Raw genomic sequence first — 23296 nt, forward strand, 5'->3', positions numbered from 1 at the left:
TCTGATAATTATGAAGAAAAATCACTACCTCTCAGCAACAGAAATGGATCTGAGTAGCATATTCATTAAAAACATCAATAAAAGATATGACATACTCTAATTTACTCTAAATTCATTAAAAAGATATGACATACCCTAATCTAACAAGTCGTCTCAGTGGGTATTTAGGTTGTTTCTATTTTCCTTGCTATCAGAAACAATACTACAATACACAGAAACATTTGAGATAGATTTTTCAAAGATTAATTCATGCAGCAGGGAGAAGAACAGGGTAGGACATATGGGCAGATGATGAATTTCAAAGGAATAAAGGGTATATTACATGGAATTTTAGGCTATATTGAGTTGATGGATGGCGAGCAGCACAGAGGGTTGGAAGGTAGTAACAGTCAGTGCCTTGTACTACTATGGTTGTAAGCATGGAGACAGGGGATAGGGCATCCTTGCTAAGAAGAGCTCATCTTTCACATATTTGGTTTCTGCTAAAACTTTTGTTAGAAAAATGGCTTTGTTTCAGCAAAGAAGTATGGGAAAAGATGATCAGCAATGAGAAGTCTAAGAGTATTTAAAATAGTAATTTGAAAGCACTGTGTTTAGAAAGATGCAGTTCCTATGGCAAGAGTGAAGAATAGATTTGATACAACCATGTACAGATAGCTGGAAAATAGTTTTGAGCCACGGGGAAAGATAAAGTCTAGAGAAACATAGGAATGAGGTACAGATGTACTACAACTGATTTATATCTTGTAGGCTCAGCTATTATCTGTGTTTGCATGTTGTGAGTGTGAGTGTGTGAGTGTGTGTGTGTGTGTGTGTCTGAGAAGGACAATTTTCCCATAATAATTATTTATAAATAACTTCAATATATCCTTTCCAGGACACAGAATCAAACTGAAACTCATCTCTACCTAATTTCTCTGTAGATGACTACTAGCCTGAATTGAAACCTTGGCTCTGCCACTAGCTAGGTGTGTGACTTCAGGCAAAGCCCCTATCTTTACAGATTTATTCAATAACTATTTAGTAAGCGATCACCAGGGATGGACACTGTGTTGGTGTAACGGATGCAATGTTGAACTAAACTACTATAGACTCTGTCCTCGTGGAGCCTATATGCTTGTGAGGGAAATGAAAAATAAAATAATCACACAAGTAAATAAACTTTAACTACGATAAGAACTATAAATACGAAGCAAAGTGTAGAAAGCAAAAAGTGGTTCAGAATTTTCCTGATAATGATTGTCAAGTTGAGATCAGATGAATGAGAGAAATTGAGAGATCTTCATCAGAGGTACATTCATTCAGAAGCAGAACCTCAAAGTAGTGAGTTGGGACTAAGCATGGAATGTTCAAGACCTTGAGAGAAAACTAGACTGATGAGCACTCAGAGAGCAAAGGAAAAAGAAATGGAAGACATGACTGCAAAGATCACTCCAAAACTGATTGTAAGGACTTTAGGGAATAAAGGAGGCCCTACACGTGGTCATTCACTGGTAGCTCCATATCTCTCATAATGATAAGACCATTTGTACTTTGGTGGATGCCAATGGTGAGCTTCCTAAATGGGCACAGAACGCATTATTTCAAACCATGACTCTAAAAACAAGAAACTGTAAACTCTTTCAGATATGTAAAAGACATATTTGAATAATCTGTGAAGTACCTGTAAAGTGAATTGAATAAAAGCAACTGGTGTTTGTGTTGGTTCAAAGGGGTACATCTGTGACATTTGCAGGGTTTTCATCTCAATCACGTACGTGCTCATGATGTCAAATTTTTATAACAGTAAGAAGTCATTAGCTCTGACTTCAGATCTAGAGGCAGTCCTCCTCGTCTGAGTTTAAATTTCCATTTCTAATATCTAAGAAGAGCTTGTTAAGCAAATTAATATTGTGAAGAGGGTTTCCTGGAGGCATATTTAACCTACTTGCAAGGCCAACTACTTTATAATGCATGGCTTACATGCAAATGGGAAGCTACTAAATGTAAATTAGTTTGTTCATTACAATGGTCTAGTAAGGCATTCAAACACATTATCATCAGTTAAGTCACTGTGATAAAGTTTTAAAAGCTGAATGTCTATTAAAAATCATTCATTCTTTCTTTCATTCATTCATTTACTCAATAAACCTGCTCCTTGGGGAGTCTTTCCCAGCTCAGGATGTAGCAACTCCATCCATCTGAAAGTTGCTCAGGCCAAAAAACATTGGGTCTTGATTTTTCTCTCATACCCCACATCAAATCCATCAGCCAATACTATAGGCTCCAGCTTAAACAGGAATGTACACATGGACACAGACACATATGTACACACACATACAATCATCTCACCTCTTGAAGAATTTCTTCTCAGTCACCCTTGTAAACTTATCTTCTGACACTAATATATCAAATTTGGGAATCACAAAAACTGATATCTTTCCAAGGACTCTGGGTTTAGAAATCTATTCTATGTGCTCTCCCTGAGTTTTGCAATGACTTCCAAACCTGGATCTCCAGTCCTGATTCTCCCTTAATCTTCAGGCTCATATTCAGTTGTCTATAGGAATCCGGGACATCCAGTAGTCAACTTAACTGCATCATCTTGCACATTAGATATACTCATCCTTCAAGATCCCTTATTTACACAGTGCTAGAATCCACTTGGTCACCCAACCTACAGGCTTCTCTCCCTTACTTACTCCCATAACCTTATCAAGGAACGATCAAATGCTGCCCATTTGATCACCTACATGTTTTTCAGATATGTCCCACCCCCTCCCCTGCTTACAAGTGTCCTAGTTTTAGGGAGCTTATTAAAGTTCTCTTCATTTCCTGGACCTATAATTTACCTCTTCCTTTGTTCAGGCAAGAGGAGCAGGAGGGGAGTTTCCCAAAGATTTAGTGGGTAAAAGCTTAGCATAAACCAATCGATCACAATCCCTTGCTACTTTTCTAGACTTTCACAGAAACAAACCCAACAATAAGCTGACAACTTATTTAATACACAGAAAAAATTTGAAGCAAGAGTTATAAAAATATTTTAGTGCCTTTTCTTCCCTGTTTTATATGATACATTTGGGAATTCTTTGGAGGTAGTGTTTCATTCACTGAACTTGGCAGTTTCAACTCTCAGGCACAAAGGAAATGGAAATGTCTGGAGATGTCTGAAGGGTTGTGTTTTACTTTCTCTTTTCCATTTCTTTTTCAGTAAAGGTCCACCACAGTTGAAAATATAAAAACATAATATTTAAAATACAATTTTACAGACTTGATGACAATAAATTTAGCTGTGCATCTCATGTTTGCAAGGATTATCTTCTGTAATGTTTCACTATCCATTACTTGCTGAGCTATTCCACATGTTTCCAAGGTAAAATAGACTTTCATAGATGAATATGTGCACACGTGGGCACGCGTGCTTGTGTGTACACACACACACACACACACACACACACACACACACCCTGAACTGGCAATAAATACTCGAATGCCTCCCAGGAGACAATGTGGGAATCCCTGAAGCTTCAATACTTAACACATCATATTTTGAAAATTTTGCCACATTACCACCATTAAATTTCAAGTCAGTTTGCAAATAGCCATGTGCATAATCATAGAGGGGAGAATCCTTAACACTTTCACTTAACTTTGCCATTTGTCTATTTCTTGAGACAAGTAAATCCCAAGTTTTTCTTATCTCTTTACAGTTCTGGTAAATACAACTTGATAGTAGTTCAGAGAGATGCCTGATACGGGACCCATGATAAAAGGTTCATTTTTAATTACAGGAATTTCAAGAACATGGATAATATTTTTATTTAATTGAACTAAGCAAAACAACCTATTATGAAGAGAAACTTGTAAGATAGAATAGCAAAGGAAGAGGAGGCAATGAAAATAATATAAATAATATGGTGAAAACTGCTGATTGTTCCCCTAGTACAATCTGGTTTTCCCTTCTTTCTGGGTACATAGTTGCCAGTCACATGCAGTATTTCCCACTTTTGCTTGTGGCTAGGTTTGGTCATGTACTTAAGTTCTCAACAATGAAATGTGAGTGGAAAGGAAGCGTATAACTTGCACAAAGGGAAACCCTTACCCTGAACTTCCCTTCTTTTGCTCCCCGTACATGAGGGCAGAGGTGAGTGTGCAATTAGCTGTGACCACGCAAAAGAGGCTAATGCTCTAAGGGGCGGCAGAAAAACAGAATGGAAGATGGAGGCCCTTAGACTTTGAGGCTGAGAGCTCTTAGTCCTGGCTTGTGTGTGGGAGAAATTCTGCCAAAATACACGTTTTGGGAGAAGACAGGGTTATCTCCATAACATAGTGGCAACCATGAAGATAGGAGGCTCATTAGGGCCACCCTGAGAGAAGCAGCATGGCTCTTTAAGGAACACAAATGTATTATTCCAAAGAAGGCTCATAATTTCAATTCTTTCCTTCCCATCCAAACCAGTATGTTCATGTTAGTACTTTTTCTTACCCTTTCTTATTTATTTCTTATTCTCACTTAGTTATCCTTTCATCCCTCTTCCTCTGTGTGTATAAACCGAGGGTGTTAAAATATAGTGACAAATCTACATCTTGCATTTTCACTAATCACATATCTATTTCCAGATGATAGCTTATAAACAGTGTGTTCTTTTTTTTTTTTTTTAAAGATTTTATTTATTCATTTGACAGAGAGAGAGAGAGAGAGAGCGAGCGAGCATGAGCAGGGGGAGCAGCAGGCAGAGGGAGAGGGAGAAGCAAGCTCCCCACTAAGTAGGGAGCCCGATGCAGCCTGATGCCAGGACCCTGGGGTCAGACCTGAGCTGGAGGCAGACCCAGCACCCAAACAGAGTGTGTTCTTAATAGCTGTGCAACAGCTCTATATGAACTCCACCCTGAAGTCATAAAAAAAAATCCTATGAATTAAAAATCCAAATTGAAAATTAAAAAACAAAACAAAATCTTAGTCTGAGAGAGGTCTTCTTCAGCAAGACAGGAAACTCACATGTCATGGTGGAAAAGATAGGCATCTTGATAAGAAAGCCAGCAGAAAAAATGGGCAAAAGATATATGACAGGCAAGTCTCACAGAGACTTGGATGAGTTTATAAATATTTAAGATATGTTATCACAGTAGTAGTCAGAAAGATGCAACTTTAAACAACAGAGAGTCATTTTTGTTTTTCACGTTCATGACAATATAAAAGACGGTATTATTCATATGCGGCAATGGTACTGGTGGGAATATGGATCATAATAACATTCAAGGAGATGTAAAATAAAAGTAGCACTGCAACACTGTTTATAACAGTAGGAAGAGAAGGAGAAAAGTAGGAAGGAAAAAAGTACAAACAGGAGGGAAAAAAAAGAAACATGTAATATTCATCAAGAGGGTAAAATCTGATGAAATGATGGTAATACCCTGGGTTAAATTTTTCTCTTCTTTAAAATGACCTTTGGTCATATTCCAGGACCTTTTAATAAGTTTTCTTACAAGCCAAAAACTAGTGTCACTGGAGGAAAGGGTATTGAAGGAAGGGAATTTCGGGCTTGGCATACTAGGAGAACAGCAGTGAAGGGAGGTGTTGGGCTTTAGATCAAAGAGGGTTTGGACAGAAAAAGGCTTATCATGGTGACTAAGAAACCACCCAGATACTTCTGTAAAACACCTAACCATTCTTTGGGGGAAAACAGTGAAATTATGTGAAAGGTTAAGTTCAGTCATATATTACAGGAAATGTAACTTTATTTGGCAATCACAGGATGTTGAGGTCTTGGGTTATATCTGATATGACTGAATCTATTTGCTGATCTATGAACGTTTCGATGGAGTCTCAGAGTACAAAAAGAAGTCTTGGGGCGCTGGGTATAAGAGGACTCTGACAAGTGTGGACTTCATTGAGGAGAGTAGTATGACCAGACTTACCTGTTAGAAATGTCACTCTATAGCAACCTAGGAAATGGGTCTAAGAAGGAAAAAGACAACTCATACAATGGTAGGATCATACTGAGGACTCTGTGCGAGGCCAGTGTTGGCAGAGATAGAGAAGAGGAAGACAGATTTGAGAAATGAAAGATGAAATGCCTAGCAAAATGGCAGACTTGGGGCTGCTTTTTAGGGCTCTTGCTTCAGTGCCCAGGCAGATGATGGGACCATTCACAAACTCTGGGAATTCAGGAGAAAGAGCTGATCTTAAAGAACCATCTTACCGAACAGGTTAACTTTTTCAGACACTTGTGATATGTCAGCTGCATGACGCTTAATTCATAACAATGGAAACAGAACCTTCAATATTAAATTACAGCAAATGAGTTTTCTCTCTAAAGGGCACGAATGTGACACTCTTTAGCAGGATATGATGTTAGAATAAAGTACTTTAGTGATTATATTTCATTTGATTTCTCCAACTGTAATTGGTTTCTTCTTTTCTCCTTCACTCAGCACATGGATTGAAGTAATTTCTTCAAGACACAGAGGAAACCTGGGAAAGTATATCTACATCTGACCTTCCCCTTCTAAGGCTTCGGAAAATTAGATATCTTAACATCGAACTTAAAACACCTAAACCATAGTAACAATCTTACAGTATATTTGACTGTGCATCGTCTTTCCAAACAAAGTATTAAGAATTTGGTATGAAAATAAAAGCATAAAAATGCTGAATATAGAGAAAGGAAAATGCTTTTTCTCTCCATGCCTTCTATCACAGCTGAAGTTCAAGACCTTGAGCCCAGGGGCGCCTGGGTGGCACAGCGGTTAAAGCGTCTGCCTTCGGCTCAGGGCGTGATCCCGGCGTTCCGGGTTCGAGCCCCACGTCAGGCTCCTCCTCTATGAGCCTGCTTCTTCCTCTCCCACTCCCCCTGCTTGTGTTCCCTCTCTCGCTGGCTGTCTCTATCTCTGTCGAATAAATAAAATAAAAAAAATAAAAAAATCTAAAAAAAAAAAAAAAAAAAAAAAGACCTTGAGCCCATGCTGACTATAATCCTAGGGTATACACATCGAATTCTAGAAAACGTAAGTAGAAAGAACATATACAGAAACACAAAACATAAAAATCTTTTTTTTTTTAAACACAATCAAGCCAACTCCTTGTTTTGCCTTTATCAAGTCAAGATACATGACTGAAAACCCCAAGAGTTAGCACTACCTACGGAAAGGTCATGACTTATAAGAGGTCAGCATTTGGAATTTCAAGGAGCTTCTCTGGCTTACCACCATGCAATACTTCGAACTGAATCTCAGGATGAGACTGTAGAGATTGTAAGGATTTAACCTTTACGGATTTTATGGCTTATGTTTTTGTTCTTATACTTCCTACCTAGGCCTCATGCTGGCTAAAGAGCAGGCAATTACACCTTGTTTGATTCAATTTCAGAGTGCTTATTATGCCTACGTGATGGCTTAGTTTGGCTAAAAGCACATACAAAATATAAAAATATATCTGCTGTATTGTGAATCAGTTGTCTTCTGAAACACCATAGCTAATAATAGCAATAGTACCATAAAGCTAACAAAAGCAATAATTATAGTGACATTCACTGGGTGCTTACTATGTACCATTCAATTTTTAAAATTAATTTTCACACAAACTCTAAGCAATAGATATAATGACAAAATCAAGTTAATTTGTGCCAGGTCATACGGCATTTAAATGGCTGAATCAGAATAAAAGCAAAAGTTTCACTGAGTTTTATAATACAGGCATGCCTCAAAGATATTGTGGGTTCGGTTCCAGATCACTGTAATAAAGTGAATATCGCAGTAAAATGAGTCAAATGAATTTTTTGGTTTCCCAGTGCATATAAAGTTATATTTACACTATACTGCAGTCTATTAAGTTTGCAATAGCATTATGCCTGAAGGAAAAAAATGTACATACCTTAATTAAAAAGTACTTTATTGCTAAAAAAAAGCTAACCATCACTTGAGCTTTCAGTAAGTCATCATCTCTTTGCTAACTGACGAGGGTGGTGGCTGCTGAGGTGACTGCAGATGACGAAGTCTGCAGTATCAATTAACTTTCCCTTTTACAAATGATTTCTCTGTACCATGCGATGCTGTGTGATAGCATTTTACCCACAGTGGAACTTCTTTGAATATTTGAGTCAATGCTCTCAAAACAGTGCCACTGTTTTATCTACTAAGGTTATTATGCAATATTCTAAATACTTTGTTGCCATTTCAACAATCTCCACAGCATCTTCATCAGGAGTAGATGCCATCTCAAGCAACCACTTTCTTTGCTCACCCATAAGAAGCAACTCCTCATCCACTCAACTTATGTCGTGAGATTGCCACAATTCGGTTACGTCTTCAGGTTCTACTTCTAATTTTAGTTTTCCTGCTATGTCCACCACATCTCTAGTTACCTCCTCCACTAAAGCCTTGAACCCCTCAAAGTCAGCTCTGAGGATTGAAATCAACTTTTTCCAAACACCTACTAATGGTGACATTTTGACCTCTTTCCATGATTCACAAGTGCTCTGAATGGTATTTAGAATGGTAAATCCTCTCCACAAAGTTTTTAATGTACGTTTCTCAGACCCATCGGAGGAATCACTATCTATGGCAACTAGAGCCTTACAGAATGTGCTTCCTAAATAATAAGACTTGAAAATTGAAATTACTCCTTGATTCACAGGCTGCAGAATGGATGCTGTGTTAGCAGTTATGAAAACAACATTATCCTCACTGCACATCTCCACCAGAGCTCTTGGGTGGTCAGGTGCATTATCAGTGAGCAGTAATATTGTGAGAGAAATCTTTTTTTCCCCAAGCAGATCCCAACTGTAGGCCTACATATTATAAACAAATGTGCTGTCATCCAGGTTGTTGTTCCATTCATAGAACACAGGCAAAATATCTTAGCATAACTCTTGATGACCCTAGGATTTTCCTAATGCTCAATGAACACTGGCTACTACAGATCACCAGCTGCATTACCCCCTAACCTTGACTTCTCTTCTCTAGCTATGAAAGCCCTAGATGGCATCTCCTTCCAACAGGGCTGTTTCATCACACAACAAGTTTGTTGTTTACGGTAGCCTACCTTCATCAACTATCTTAGCTAGATCTTCCGGAAAACTTGTTCCAACTTTTACATCAGCACTTGCTGCTTCACCTTGCACTTTCATGACCAGGAGACAGATTCTTTCCTTAAACCCCATAATCAAACCTCTGCCACCTTCAAGCTTTTCTTCTGCAGCTTCCTCACCTCTCTCAGCCTTCAGAGAATTGAAGAGAGTGAGGGCCTTACTCTGGATTAGGCTTTGGCCTAAGGGAATGCTGTGGCTGCTCTGATCTTCTCTCCAGACCACTACAACTATCTCCACATCAGCAATAAGGCTGTTTCACTTTCTTATCATTTGTGTTCACTGGAGTAGTGCTTTTAATATCCTTCAGCAACTTTTCCTTTGCATTCACAACCTAGTTAACTCATCAAGAAACCTAGCTTCCAACTGATTTCAGAGGCTTTCAACAAGTTCCCAATATATATAACAGAAATCTATCTACCTACCTACCTATCTATACTATACTTAATTATTCTTAGCTTTTCATTTAAAGTGAGAGATGTGTGCCTCTTCCTTTCACTTGAACACTTGAAGACTACTATGGAGTTATTAATTGGCCTCATTTCAATATTGTGCTGTCTCAGAAAACAGGCTAAGGAGAGCGAGACGTGGAAGAATGGTCAGTCAGTGGAGCAGTCAGAACACATACATTTATTAAGTTTGCCATCTCACATGGGCACAGTTTATGGAGCCCCAAAACAATTGCAATAGTAAAAATCAAAGGTCACAGACACAGGTAACCATAAAAAAAATAAAGAAAATGTCTGAAATATTGTGAGAACTACCATAATGTGACACAGAGGCATGAATTGAACAAATGCTGTTGGAAAAATGGCGCCGACAGACTTTCTTGATGCACGGTTGCCACAGACTTTCCATTCGTAAAAATGGCAGAGTACAATAAAGTAAAGGGTAATAAAATAAGGTACACTTGTATAGTGAAAGCACAAATGCGCAGATGTTTTAGAAGAGCTCAAGTTAGGAAGTATACATAAGGAAGCAATCCAAAGCCTGATTATTATCATTGGATTTTAAAAACTGAGATGATAATGCTGATGACAGCTAATCTGTATTGCACACTTATGTTTCAGGCACTATTTTAAATTCTTAAAATTCAGTAACTCACTGGATTCTCAAAATGATTTTATGATTCATGCACTATTAGTGCCCTATCCGACAGAAAAGGAAATTGAAAGAGAGGTTAAAATACAAACCCAAGATCACATAGTAAATGGCTTAGCTGCAACTGACTGATGGAAGCAAAGCCAATCAGGAACAGAACGGCCTTTAAACTAGTGGTCCACAATCTTACTACACATTAGAATCGCCTGGGGAACTTTAAAAACTAGGATGATGAGCTCCATTTTGACCAATTAAAATCAGAGTATCTGGTAAGACCCAGGGTTCAGTACATTACAAAAGCTCCTTTGGCAATTCTAATGCTAGAACTGAGACCCATTGTATTACACAAAGGCAAGACTAGTATTTTTATTCTCAACAAATAACATTTGGGCTCAAGGTCAATGGTAGCACATAGATTTAAAAAAAAAAAAACAACAGTAACTAATAGAACTGTACCACCATTGCCTTTACTGTGGTAGAAAATTTATTAACATTGATTGTAAGCAAGATAATTATAGATAACTTAAAACAAAGAGTCCCAGAGTGGATGTAGAATCTTGGGTTTATTTAATGAATGTCAAAGCCAACTTTCTTATCAGTTTTAATTGGATAGTAAATTCACCCTGTTGTTTCCAGGAACAGTTCAGGAATATCATGTTAAGGGAGGCCTTGCAGGATCTTTTGTTAATTGAGCTCAAACAGATGGTTAATTTCTAAAATGTTATTTTCTTTCTGTGGGTTCTATTTTTCATGCCACTTTTTTTTCTTTGTTAAGTTTTTTTATTTTAATTCCACTACAGTTAACATACAGTGTTAAGTTGGTTTCAGGTATACAATATAGTGATTCAACAATTCTATACCATGCCACTTTATTTTTGATCGACACAGAGGGCAATATTTTCAAGGCATATGAAACATTCCTCTTAATTCAAATAAATGCATACCACTATTTTCCCACTGTTTTATGAATAGGGTTTCAAACAACAAATGAAGTCCCAAAGAGAAATCTAGGATGTCATATTGTTTGTAGCATGATGGCAACTAGTTGTAACCATAATTTAAAAACTATGCTCTTCCTGTGTCAAATAAAAAAGCTATGAGAAAAAGGTAAGGTAGATAAATGATAATGCTTGGCAAACCTTATCTGTTGGGGGAAATGTGGTCAAATACTAACTCCATTAAGACATTTTCTCAAAGGCATAATTTAAAAAAAATGTAACCATATTCCCTGATCCCTACCCCCTTACTTTAGTCTTCTTCAATCAGTGTCACTCGCGGGAGAACAAATAACAAATGTAAATTGTAGAGGAGGCTAAAATTGAGTGCTCTTTTCCAGGGATGGGGTGTTGTTTCAATGACCCCTAGAAAATAAAACATCACAACCAAACCCCACAGAGCAGGCGCAGTTAGCACTTGGGCCCTTGCTTCTGACCCAACAAACTCACCACCAGGCTGGCCACATTAAAGGCAGAAAAAGTCTGGAAAAAGACACTCTCCCTAGAAAGTATGCATACTAGTTGAGCTAATTTGTTATTTTCATCCTTAAAATTACTTCTTGACCACAGTCAGGTTTCTTAAAGTGCAGGCTACTTCTCTGTTAGAGACTATGGCTTTTCTCTCTCATGGCTGATGCAAACTCACATGGCTTGTCATGTCAGCTCCCTGGGGCACATTCCCTCTCGGGGAAAGGTGCCTCCCCTGCTGTTCTTGTCACTTCCTTCCCACTCGTGTTTTCCTCCCATTGTGGGAGGAAGCCAGTCACCCAGAGACAAGAGCACAGGGAACTAAATGTAGGGATTTTTTCCCTCATAAACTTGACTAATGGGGAGGAAAACTTCTTCCCTCCTTATTCATATCCTAAATTTTCTCACGTACTCTTATTTTGAGCATTGCAATATTTCTGTCATTTTTTAAAAAGAAATCTTTTACAGGGTGAATTGCCTGTTGGGAGGGAGGTACGCCCTTTTATGGGTCAATTTTTCAAAAACCAGGGGCAAGTTTTCAGGCAAGTCTGAATGGGTTCATAAAATCAGCTTCCACCTCATGATTTACTTTGTGTTTTTCAGAGTCATGTGAGGCCTGTGAAGTATGCCTGCCATCAGGCCCAAGAAAGAAGTTTAAGAGTTAAACTGCTTTCTAGATAATAAATAGCAAATGCATTTTATTGAGAATACAGAGCTCTGTAGCAGCTGTCCCGAAGGTTTATATATGTTCATTCTATTAGATTTGTTGTCACTTCTACAACGGGCTGAGTTTTTAGAATCTGAATGTATGAAGACTTAGTAAGAGACCCAACTACCTGAGCGATTCTGAATTTCATGAGAGTATGAATTCATTTCACATGAGAGCTCCCCGTTCACTGTGATCACTGTCCCCCGATACTCCAGTAGAGAGACTGAGTGAACCAAGAGACCCAGGGGGATGCAGGTCAGGGATCGGGAGAGAAGATTTCAAGTTAGCACGTTACTGAGAGTTAAAACTCAACATAATCCTTGAAAATCTCTTAAAAATCACTCAAATGGCTCTTCAGCTACCGTACAGCCTCTCAATGTGTTCTTGGCAGTCAGTGTGGCTGTGTTTTGGTTTGATTTCCAGCATTGTAAAAGACCAACGTGTTTTGTGCTGAGCAGTCCATGCTGTGGTTGGCTGGCACTGAGAGGCCAAGTTTTACTGGGGGAAGGGAAGGGGGTGCACAACACATTTAAAACACTAGAAACCACACTCCTTGCTGTGAGACGGCCACAATACGAAAGGACGGGAAGCCAGCACAGACTGAGAGCACAGAAGCCTCGCGTGAATTCCTTCACAATATTGACTGAGCACCAACTGTGTTCCAGGCACCACTTTACATACTGGGGAAAGCAAGGTACAGAGAATGAAGTCCCTGTCATCACAGAGCTCACGTTCTAGAGAGCGGAGGCAGATAATGCAAACAGAAAAGGAAATACATAGACTGTACATGATGATAAGCGCCAAGGGGAAAAAAAATTACAGCAGGATAAAAGAGATAGGGCATGCTGGGGTACAGGAGTGTCTCATACTGGGCAGGAAGGGAAGTCTCCCTGATAGAAGATACTATCTGAGCGGTTATTTAAGATAACACTTGAACAAGCGATGCTACTATCTGGAGGAAAAGCATGAGAGCTGCAGGGAAGAGTGAGGATAAATGTCCTGAGGAAAGAGCGTGCTTGAGCCTGAGTGGGCAACACCACTCTGCTCATTGTCTACAGAGCCTGGCAAGTGGAACTGACTTCTTTAATTTAAATTTATTCTATGTTAAGAATACATAGACATATTCTTGTAATGTAAATAATTTAGCACTTCCTACGGATCACGCAGCATTCTAAGTGTTTTATGTGTACTGTGAAGTTCCATAACAAACCCTCCGAGGTGTTTGTTATTACCTCCATTTACAGAGTGAGCATATGAAGGTTAGGGATGTAAGCAACGTATCCAAGATCCTAGGGCCAGAGGTGGGGAAGCCTAATTTAGTAAACACACCATTTGATTCCGGACCCCAAACTGCCAAAGCTATGTTGCCTCCCGGGGTATGTGAATAAGACATGATTTCAATAGGAGTTCCCTGCAAACTGCTAGCTCTTCTGAAAACAGTGAAGTATACAACTTGTTTTTGTTTTTTTTTTAACTGCTGCCATATCATGAGCAGAATACAGCTGACGTCTAAGCATTTACTAAATTTTGATGCTGTTAATATACCTGAAATATATACCCATTATTAAGCTTTATACTTTTGAAATACAATACGTAATGGCTAAACTGTGCCTATTCCTAACATATTTAAATTTTAAAAATTGATAAATGTTTGAAAAGCATTGTCTATACTACACCAAGGATCATTTGGCATTATGCACTGTTATTTTATCAAAACTTTTTGTTCAACATAGGCCTTCAAAACTTGCAATAATGAATTGTTCTTTGATGGGCAAACTTCAGTGATGGTAAGTATCATGGTGCTTTGTCAGTATTCTTGCCTTCACCAAGGGACCCTGACTTGTCCTGAGGCTCATACCAACACCCATCTGACAGAGCTCTGGTTATTCCCAGAGCTTAGCATGTTCTAGAATGCACATGTAGTGCTAAAGCATGCACACGTTTGAAAAGGGAATACATTTCCATTAAAACAATTAAAAACTCAATCCAAGTTTTATAAAGAACAGAGTCGTATAATATCTTCATGTAGTAGTTCCTATATAAACGTCTTCACCATATCCAGCTACTTCAGTTTAGATATATGAGAAAAGTACTAAAATTAGTTAAATAGTAAGGACTAAAAGATCAATTCTAAATTAATAAAAGCTTTTTGCTGTAATACTCTATTAATATAATGTCATCAAACAGTTTGAAAACCTACAATCAACATAGCATATTTCTAAGGAGGTTATTTTTTTCTTTTCAAGGAATACTTTTTTTAAAAGAATGTATATTGCTTGCTTGATTGATTTATTTCGTTATCTTATGTTAGTCACCATACAGTACATCCTTAGTTTTTGATGTAATGTTCCATGATTCATTGTTTGCGTATAACACCCAGTGCTCCATGCAATATGTGCCCTCTTTAATACCCATCACCTGGCTAGCCCATCCCTCCACCCCCCACCGCTCTAAAACCCTCAGTTTGTTTCCTGGAGTCCACAGTCTCTCATGGTTTATTTATCCATAGGGAAATTTTAGATTCCTATGTATTTAAACATTTTTTTACTGGACATGAAATCACAATAACCTTAATATACGAAGTTTTTCTCAAATATATCTCCAGATCATAATAAGCATATATAGTAGAAATAAAATCTGATACGATGCACCCATGTCATTCTACCACAATTCTTATTTTAAAAACAAATTCAGTAATAGCAAAACTTCCCAAAGAAACTGCCAAGTAAGTAAGAACCTATCGTCCCAAGTGGCCTTCCAAGTCCTAAAACAACATTTACTAAATCATTTTGCTTGCTTCAAATTTTCTAAGGACGTATTAAAGAAAAGGAAATAAATTTTCTTTATGAGAAAACGAGCGGCACATTTACTGTGATTGTATGAACCAGTCAAGGGCAAAGTAATCAATACATTTCAAGCAATACAAAATAGTAATTTGTCTGCTATGTTTCTTGAAGTCCCTAAATAGGCTTTCAACACAACAACATGACAAGGTGATTGAGTTCATGCATTGTTAGGCATTATTGTTTAAGGTGTAGAAGATGCAAACTTTCAAGCCTCACAACCTAGATAAACCACTCACGAAAAAAATTAAGGAACAATTAAATGCTACGCCTACAACTGCTACATGTCTGAGAGGGCAGCAATCACAAGGTCTTCGTTTCTCATTCTATCCCTGGAGCCTATGTTAGAAACTGACATACAATAGGCACTCTGCTTCTCTACATTTAAAGTCTGTACCATTTTACTTCTCTAGGGTTTCTCCAACTGGGATCGACAGATCATGTGAAGTGGGGTGGATACAAGTATATGTTCAAGGGTCTATGAATTATCCTTAAGAATTTGTCAATTTTGCTAAACAACACTTCTCCTCAAAATGATTAGTCCACAAACATTCTAGACAATTTGAATCACCACGTTTTAAATAAGAACTGTCCTTTGATTTCGGTGTCTGAGGTTTTATTTGTGATCGATATTGAATTGTTGGTAGGCAATCTTATAAAAGAATCAGAAAGTTAAGAACACAGGTTCTGAAACTAGACTGCCAGGCTTCGTATTCTGGCTCTACCACAAGCTGTGGTATCCTGGACAAGTTATCTATCCTGCCTCAGTATCCCCATCTGTAAAAACGTGGTAGAACTTTTGAATGTTTAACCAGTAGAGATGTTGTTAGGCTGACATTTTCTTTTTCTTTTTTTTTTTTTTAAGATTTATTTATTTGACAGAGAGAGACAGCCAGCGAGAGAGGGAACACAAGCAGGGGGAGTGGGAGAGGAAGAAGCAGGCTCTTAGCAGAGGAGCCTGATGTGGGGCTCGATCCCAGAACGCTGGGATCACGCCCTGAGCTGAAGGCAGACGCTTAACAACTGCGCCACCCAGGTGCCCCTTGACATTTTCTGATTGAAAAAAAAAGACACTTTTCCCGTGCCCAAGTTAGACAAAATTTTCAAATAATTAATAGACATCTACCTAGAAATAGGGACCTAGAATAGTTACCAACTTTTAAACCTCTCAATATTATTCATATTTAGGTAAATGCTCTTTTTTTCTTTTTACATCATTAGGCATATGTGAAAAAGTACCCAACTTCCAAACATGGAGACCCATTTTATATACATTCAAATGTAAATAATGCTTTTAAAGATTTTATTTGTTTATTTGGCTGAGAAAGAGAGGGAGAGAGAGAGAGCACAAGCAGGGGGAGCAGCAGAGGGTAAAGGAGAAGCAGGCTCTCCGCTGAGCAGGGACCCCGATGTGGGGCTCAATCCCAGGACCCTGGGATCATGACCTAAGCCGAAGCCAAATGCTTAATGAACTGAGCCACCCAGGTACCCCTAAATAATGGGTTTAAAGCAATGATGTGATAGTACAGTGCTTAGGGTATAATCCATCATCTGCTCTCCATAAAAGACCTCTACATGTAGCAAATGTTTGGGAGTTACTGTGTCAATCAGCATACTGTAAAATAAAATGATAATGTCATATTATTTAATGAAGAGAAAACTCAGCATATGCATGTGTGTCCAGTAAACATTTCTAAGACTAATTAAAGTGCATAATTCTTGGGTAGCAAAATAATTCCATCCCTAAGTCTTGAGGAATCTACTTAATGCTTAATTAAGTAGCATTAAGCATAGAATCAGCTTAATAATGCTGTATCAAAAAATGAGATATTAAAGTAGAGACAAGGTGGAACGATACAGAGAAGATTAGCATGGCCCCTGCGCAAGGATGACACGCAAATTCGTGAAGCGTTCCATATTTTTTACTGGCACAAAAACAGACACATAGACCAATGGAACAGAATAGAGAGCCCAGAAATGGACCCTCGGCTCTTTGGGCAACTAATATTTGATAAAACAGGAAAAAACATCCGGTGGGAAAAAGACAGTCTCTTCAATAAATGGTGCTGGGAAAATTGGACAGCTACATGCAAAAAAATGAAACTTGACCACTATCTCACACCATACACAAAAATAAACTCCAAATGGATGAAAGACCTCGATGTGAGACAGGAATCCATCAAAATTCTAGAGGAGAACATAGGCAACAACCTCTACGACATCGGCCACAGCAACCTTTTTCATGACACATCCCCAAAGGCAAGAGAAACAAAAGATAAAATGAATTTATGGGACTTCATCAAGATTAAAAGTTTCTGCACAGCCAAGGAAACAGTCAGAAAAACTAAGAAGCAGCCCACGGAATGGGAGAATATATTTGCAAATGACACTACAGATAAAGGACTGGTATCCAAGATCTACAAAGAACTTCTCAAACTCAATACACGAGAAACAAATAAACAAATCAAAAAATGGGCAGAAGATATGAACAGACACTTTTCCAATGAAGACATACAAATGGCTAACAGACACATGAAAAAATGTTCAAAATCATTAGCCATCAAGGAAATTCAAATCAAAACCACACTGAGATACCACCTTACGCCAGTTAGAATGGCAAAAATAGACAAGGCAAGAAACAACAATTGTTGGAGAGGATGTGGAGAAAGGGGATCCCTCCTACATTGTTGGTGGGAATGCAAGTTGGTACAGCCACTCTGGAAAACAGTGTGGAGGTCCCTTAAAAAGTTAAAAATTGAGCTACCCTATGATCCAGCCATTGCACTACTGGGTATTTACCCCAAAGATACAGACGTAGTGAAGAGAAGGGCCATATGCACCCCAATGTTCATAGCAGCAATGTCCACAATAGCTAAATTGTGGAAGGAGCCGAGATGCCCTGCAACAGATGACTGGATTAAGAAGTTGTGGTCCATATATACAATGGAATATTACTCAGCTATCAGAAAGAATGAGTTCTCAACATTTGCTACAACATGGACAGCACTGGAGGAGATAATGCTAAGTGAAATAAGTCAAGCAGAGAAAGACAACTATCATATGATTTCTCTCATCTATGGAACATAAGAACTAGGATGATCGGTAGGGGAAGAAAGGGATAAAGAAAGGGGGGGTAATCAGAAGGGGGAATGAAACATGAGAGACTATGGACTATGAGAAACAAACTGAGGACTTCAGAGGGGAGGGGGGTGGGGGAATGGGATAGACCGGTGATGGGTAGTAAGGAGGGCACGTATTGCATGGTGCACTGGGTGTTATACACAACTAATGAATCATCGAGCCTTACATCGGGAAAAAAATAAAAAATAAAAAAAGTAGAGACAAGGAACTGAATTTAGGTGAGAAGTTATAAATTCTTAATAGGCATCTCTTCATAAAAAATTAAATTAAAATAGATGTTCATGTATTTTGAATTTAAGTAGAGTGACCTACAGAAATGCATTATAAAAATCCTTTGGTCTTTTATTAGTTTCATACTGATATTTTTCTGAATAGCTTTTTGTAATGTCTGGTATCACTTTAAAATGCATCTAATCATGAATGAAGAAGTATCAACCCCTATTATGGATTTATTTATTATTGTGGGTCTGATTTACTGATAGTTTGATAGCACAGTTGTGATGACAAGTGAAAACACAACCAATGAAATAAGAAGCCTGTGATTAGGGGCACCTGGGTGGCACAGTCAGTTAAGCAGCTGACTCTTGGTTTCGGCTCAGGTCATAATCTCACCGTCCTGAGATTAAGCCCTGTGTTGGGCTCTGTGCTCAGCATGGAGTCTGCTTGAGATTCTCTCTCTGCCCTTTCCCCCACTTGCACTGTCTCTTTCTCTAAGTGAATAAATAATAAAAAAAAATCTTAAAAAAACCCCTATGATTACAAAAATTTAACAATACAGTATAACCCTTTGGGAAAAGATAGTTGAAACTTGTTAAGAAAAAGAGAAAACAATCCATGGTTTCTGGAGTTATAGTGAAAACACACTATATATTTAAGAGAGAGAATGTGTCACACAGAAAACTAAATTATAATATATTGAGGATTTTTAGGTGTTTTAGTGGGTTTTATTAGTATTCTTATATAAACGAGCAATGAAAATTACAAGTGGAATCAAGAAATAAATTGGTGTAAGAACAGATTTCATGTGAGGCACCTGGGTGGCTCAGTCAGTTAAGCTCGGCCTTCAGCTCAGGTGATGATCCCTGGGACCTGGGATCGAGCCCCGAGTTGGGCTCCAGCCCCAAACAGGGCTCCCTGCTCAGTGGAGAGTCTGCTTCTCCCCTTCTCACTCCCCCTGCTTGTGTTCCCTCTCTTGCTGTCTCTGTCAAATAAATAAATAAGATCTTTAAAAAAAAAAACAAAAAACATATTCCATGAGGAGGATTCGGCTGTCTCTTCATTGATCAAATACTTAAGTAGATAAGGATAGAGTACCTTAGATTGAGCAATAAGAAAAAAAAAAAGTGATGGATAGAGGTAGTAATAATGTTTAACACCCAGTCTTGAACTTGTTGAGATCTACCATATCACACTTTCAAAAACACAACTGATTATTTCTGCCGGTAATCTAAACACTTAATTGTTTCTTAGTCATGAATTGTTAGAAGTAGCTTATATATATTATTTGGTAAATCATTTTAACAATTTTTTTCAAAAGTGCTTATCTTTAAAATTCAGCATTCCTAAACTGAGCAAGTTACTTTTCAGATGAAACCAATTTAGTAACTGTGTGACCACTTCAACTCTACCACAGATCTCTCATGACACCACGTTTGCCCTCTATAACTTGCCACTTATTCTTCAAAAAGAAAATGTGCGTATGTTGTTAAGCGGCATTTCTCGGTGTTATTTCAGTGGAGACCATTTAAGAAAGTGAAAACAAAAAAATGGAGGTGAAAACCAGAGAGGAACAATGAGAGAGTTGGTCAAATACAAATCTCCTATTCTTAAGAAACTGAATTCTCTACAGTTTTTGTTTTTGATGTAACCATAATGTGGGTTCAGGGTCGTTTCTAAAACTCTTGAGTATCACCATGGCCATTTGTTGGCATTTGATATTCAAGGAAATAACAGATGATTATAAGACAAAGACTGAAAAATTGTGTAGCATACACATTTTCCCCCTCTTAAAGATGTCACTCTTTTCAGTCCTATTCTACTACTTGTTAACAAAGATTATGTTACAGCAATATATTTAAATAAATTCTTCTCAAGTGATAAAGAGAAGCTCTTGATTCTGATATTATCCAGTGATAGGAAATTTAGCATTTATAACAGCTCAGTCAGGGAGAATAATGTCATCCAGGATGAAAACGTCGCTCCTTGACCAAAAAGAGACAGGCTCCTCTGAGCCCTCTTTTTGACTAGGCCTGGTCCTTGGGGCTTCTGTTAGGCCTCCTAGCCCAGCTATAGCAAAAATCCTGGTAAGTTCACTTAGTGAGAATCTCCCCACCCTTGATATCTGCTCAAGTTCTTCATCCCCCACGCTTGTTGGCTATAAGTTTCCCAGTGTCTCTACTGTATTTGAGGTAGAACCCCAACTTCCCCCATTGTGACTAATCACAATAATCCTGAATAAAGTCTTGCTTACCCTTTAAAAAAAGTGTCAATAATCGTTTTTCTTTAACAAGGACATAGGACTTTCATAAGAAATTAATCTACCAATTTACTAATTTTTCAGGATCTGCCCAACTTTTACTTGTCTTTAGGATAAAGTGTAATACAGTTTTATCTGCAGATATAAATATGTCAGCGTTCTGATAGATATCAAGGAGCTAGGCGTAGAGGAAAAAATAAGCAAACAAAAAAAGGTGGTGAGATGTTACAGGAAAATCAGAAGAGGGAGGGAATAAAAATTCATACACAAACATAGCTTTTGGTTAATGTTTCAGTATATATTTAGAAAAACACAGCCCCATGAGATCAGCCAAGGATCAGAAACATAGATGCCTAAAAGGATAATAGAAATGGAGGAAACCAGCTGTCGAAATAACCCAAGGGGATTATGAAGAATGCGATGACTGGGGTGGGGGAAGGGCACATCCTTCTGATGGTGGCACCTCCCAGTCCACCTAGCTGATACTCCCAGGTAGGAATGTGGGCCAGTGTGGTTAGATTAGCTGAATTTTTCCCGAAAACCCCAGGAATCCAGTTACTCTTGAAGAGAAGGAACTAAATGCAATTTTAGTGTGTGGTCCCACAATTCAAACAATTATAGTTATAAATCCATGCAAAGGATACCCCCACAAAGAAATGTGAGTAAAAATAAACATGCTTGGAATCAGAGAACATAATTAAGTGGAATTTCCCAGAGGTTTTGATGTTCCCCAACCTAAAGTGCTCAAGCTGATTTTCTTCATAGCCAAGAGCCACTTCTGTTCCTGCCCATGCCTCACACCTCCTCCCCACCCCATCCTTTTCTGGTTGTGATTCCAAAACGCACACACAGTGCATATACACACATTCAAAAACTAATGTTTAAGGATGATTGCATGTGGATTGTAATGAATAACAATGCCCCAAGTATGGAAAAACTGTAAATACAGCTTGGTTTAGCCCAACTATATGGTCCCAGGCTAGGCAAAAACTATCCCACACCAACAGTTAGTAATCAAGTGGATTCTACTAATCATCTTTGTCTTCTAAGCATGGAGACTTATAGAAGATAATGAACAGAAAAAAAATAGCAACCACTTCAGAAATACATTTTTTTTCTGGTTTATCTAACATTTTCAAAATAGAAGTACAACACGAAACACACTACAACGTAAGCAGAGAGTGGCAGATGTATCCAAAACTAGACTTTGTAACTTGTTAGATGAAAAGAGCTGCACCCATCTAAATAAATGACTGGGGAAGAAGATCTACAGTGGAAAGGAGTTTGAAGGCAGACACAGGTGGGACAGGACTAAAACTGATCTTGGCAAAGCTGAAGCTATCAGGGAAGTGAGCATCTATCTTGCTGAAATTAGACAAGAATTAGATATCGTATTTCTCCTGATGTGCGCATAAATATACATATCAATGTGATGAAGCCTGTTTATGAAGTGAAGTAGAATAAGTATTTGTTGACTTAATTGCATACCTGTGAATAAACCAGTCTCATTTCAATGATATCTCTAGGCCCATTTAATAAAACCAGGTAAATTGTGGGGGAAAATTAATGGCAATTTCTCTCTTGATTGAAACCAGTTTATTCTGGGTTTGTCAACTTCTCTCATTCCATTTTCTAACTGTAAAATGTAGAGACGTATTTGAAACTGAAATAACTAGTGAGAGTGGGAAATACATGTGTAATATTAAAGCACATTTTACTCATGAAGTCAATCTGGTGATTCTGAGATCCACATATTATTAACGTCTCAGAGTCAAGAGACACATGGTATATAATTTTCCCACATCACAGAAGCCTGTGGAAACTTTTGGAAGAGGCCATATGGTTCTTCCTCCACTTACAAGCAGAAATGTGGTTTAACTGCTTCCCAGGCAAATTATTATTAACCGTCCCTTCCCCCCCCCCCCCCCGAGAAAATGACAACCTCAGTAATTTTGCCCAAAAAATCTCTTATATGGTCAAATCTGAATCTGTCCTATATTTAACTTAATTTCATGGTCTCTTGTTCTTTTTAGGGTGGGAGAATATCTCTCCCATCAATAAACAGCTATTTTCGTAATATTTTCTATCCCTTCCATCAGTGCTGCCCAAATACTGAATTCTTAACTGCCCCCCCATCCCAGCCTTAGTGGTTATTTCCACTGAATAGCCGTCTCCTCTCCCCCTCCTCCCACTCCACCACACTTACCATAAAAACGGTAGTCCAAATTGAAAGTAATACATTGTAGAATATGTTGACGACCTCATAACACAGCTGCAACTCTTATATAGGAAGCTCATTTCTTTGAATCCTGTACTTCTCATTTTATCTTTGACATATAATCATTGCTAAAGAGTCCAAATGGCTAATACTGGCTTTGATTTTATAATAACGCTTTGAAATACTTTATGCTCTAAGTGCCCAGGAAAGGTATAATGTACATATGTAATTTTCTTTTGGATAATCTGATCCTTGGAACAGATTCCCCTTTAATTCATAT

At 38.2% G+C, this 23296-nt stretch overlaps 1 protein-coding gene and 1 non-coding gene across 5 annotated transcripts in view; one reads left to right on the forward strand and one right to left on the reverse strand.

The window, feature by feature from the left end:
• TMTC2 (transmembrane O-mannosyltransferase targeting cadherins 2) overlaps positions 1–23296 on the reverse strand; it is an 835540-nt gene that overhangs the window by 472734 nt on the left and 339510 nt on the right. The window lies entirely within an intron of this gene.
• On the forward strand, positions 16997–17104 carry LOC123780958 (U6 spliceosomal RNA). The gene has a single exon (XR_015727239.1). It is a non-coding gene; the product is annotated as a U6 spliceosomal RNA (small nuclear RNA).

Source organism: Ursus americanus, chromosome 17 (genome assembly GCF_024610735.1).
Source record: "Ursus americanus isolate L20-20 chromosome 17, mUrsAme1.1.p, whole genome shotgun sequence".
NCBI classification, from domain to species: Eukaryota; Metazoa; Chordata; class Mammalia; order Carnivora; family Ursidae; genus Ursus; species Ursus americanus.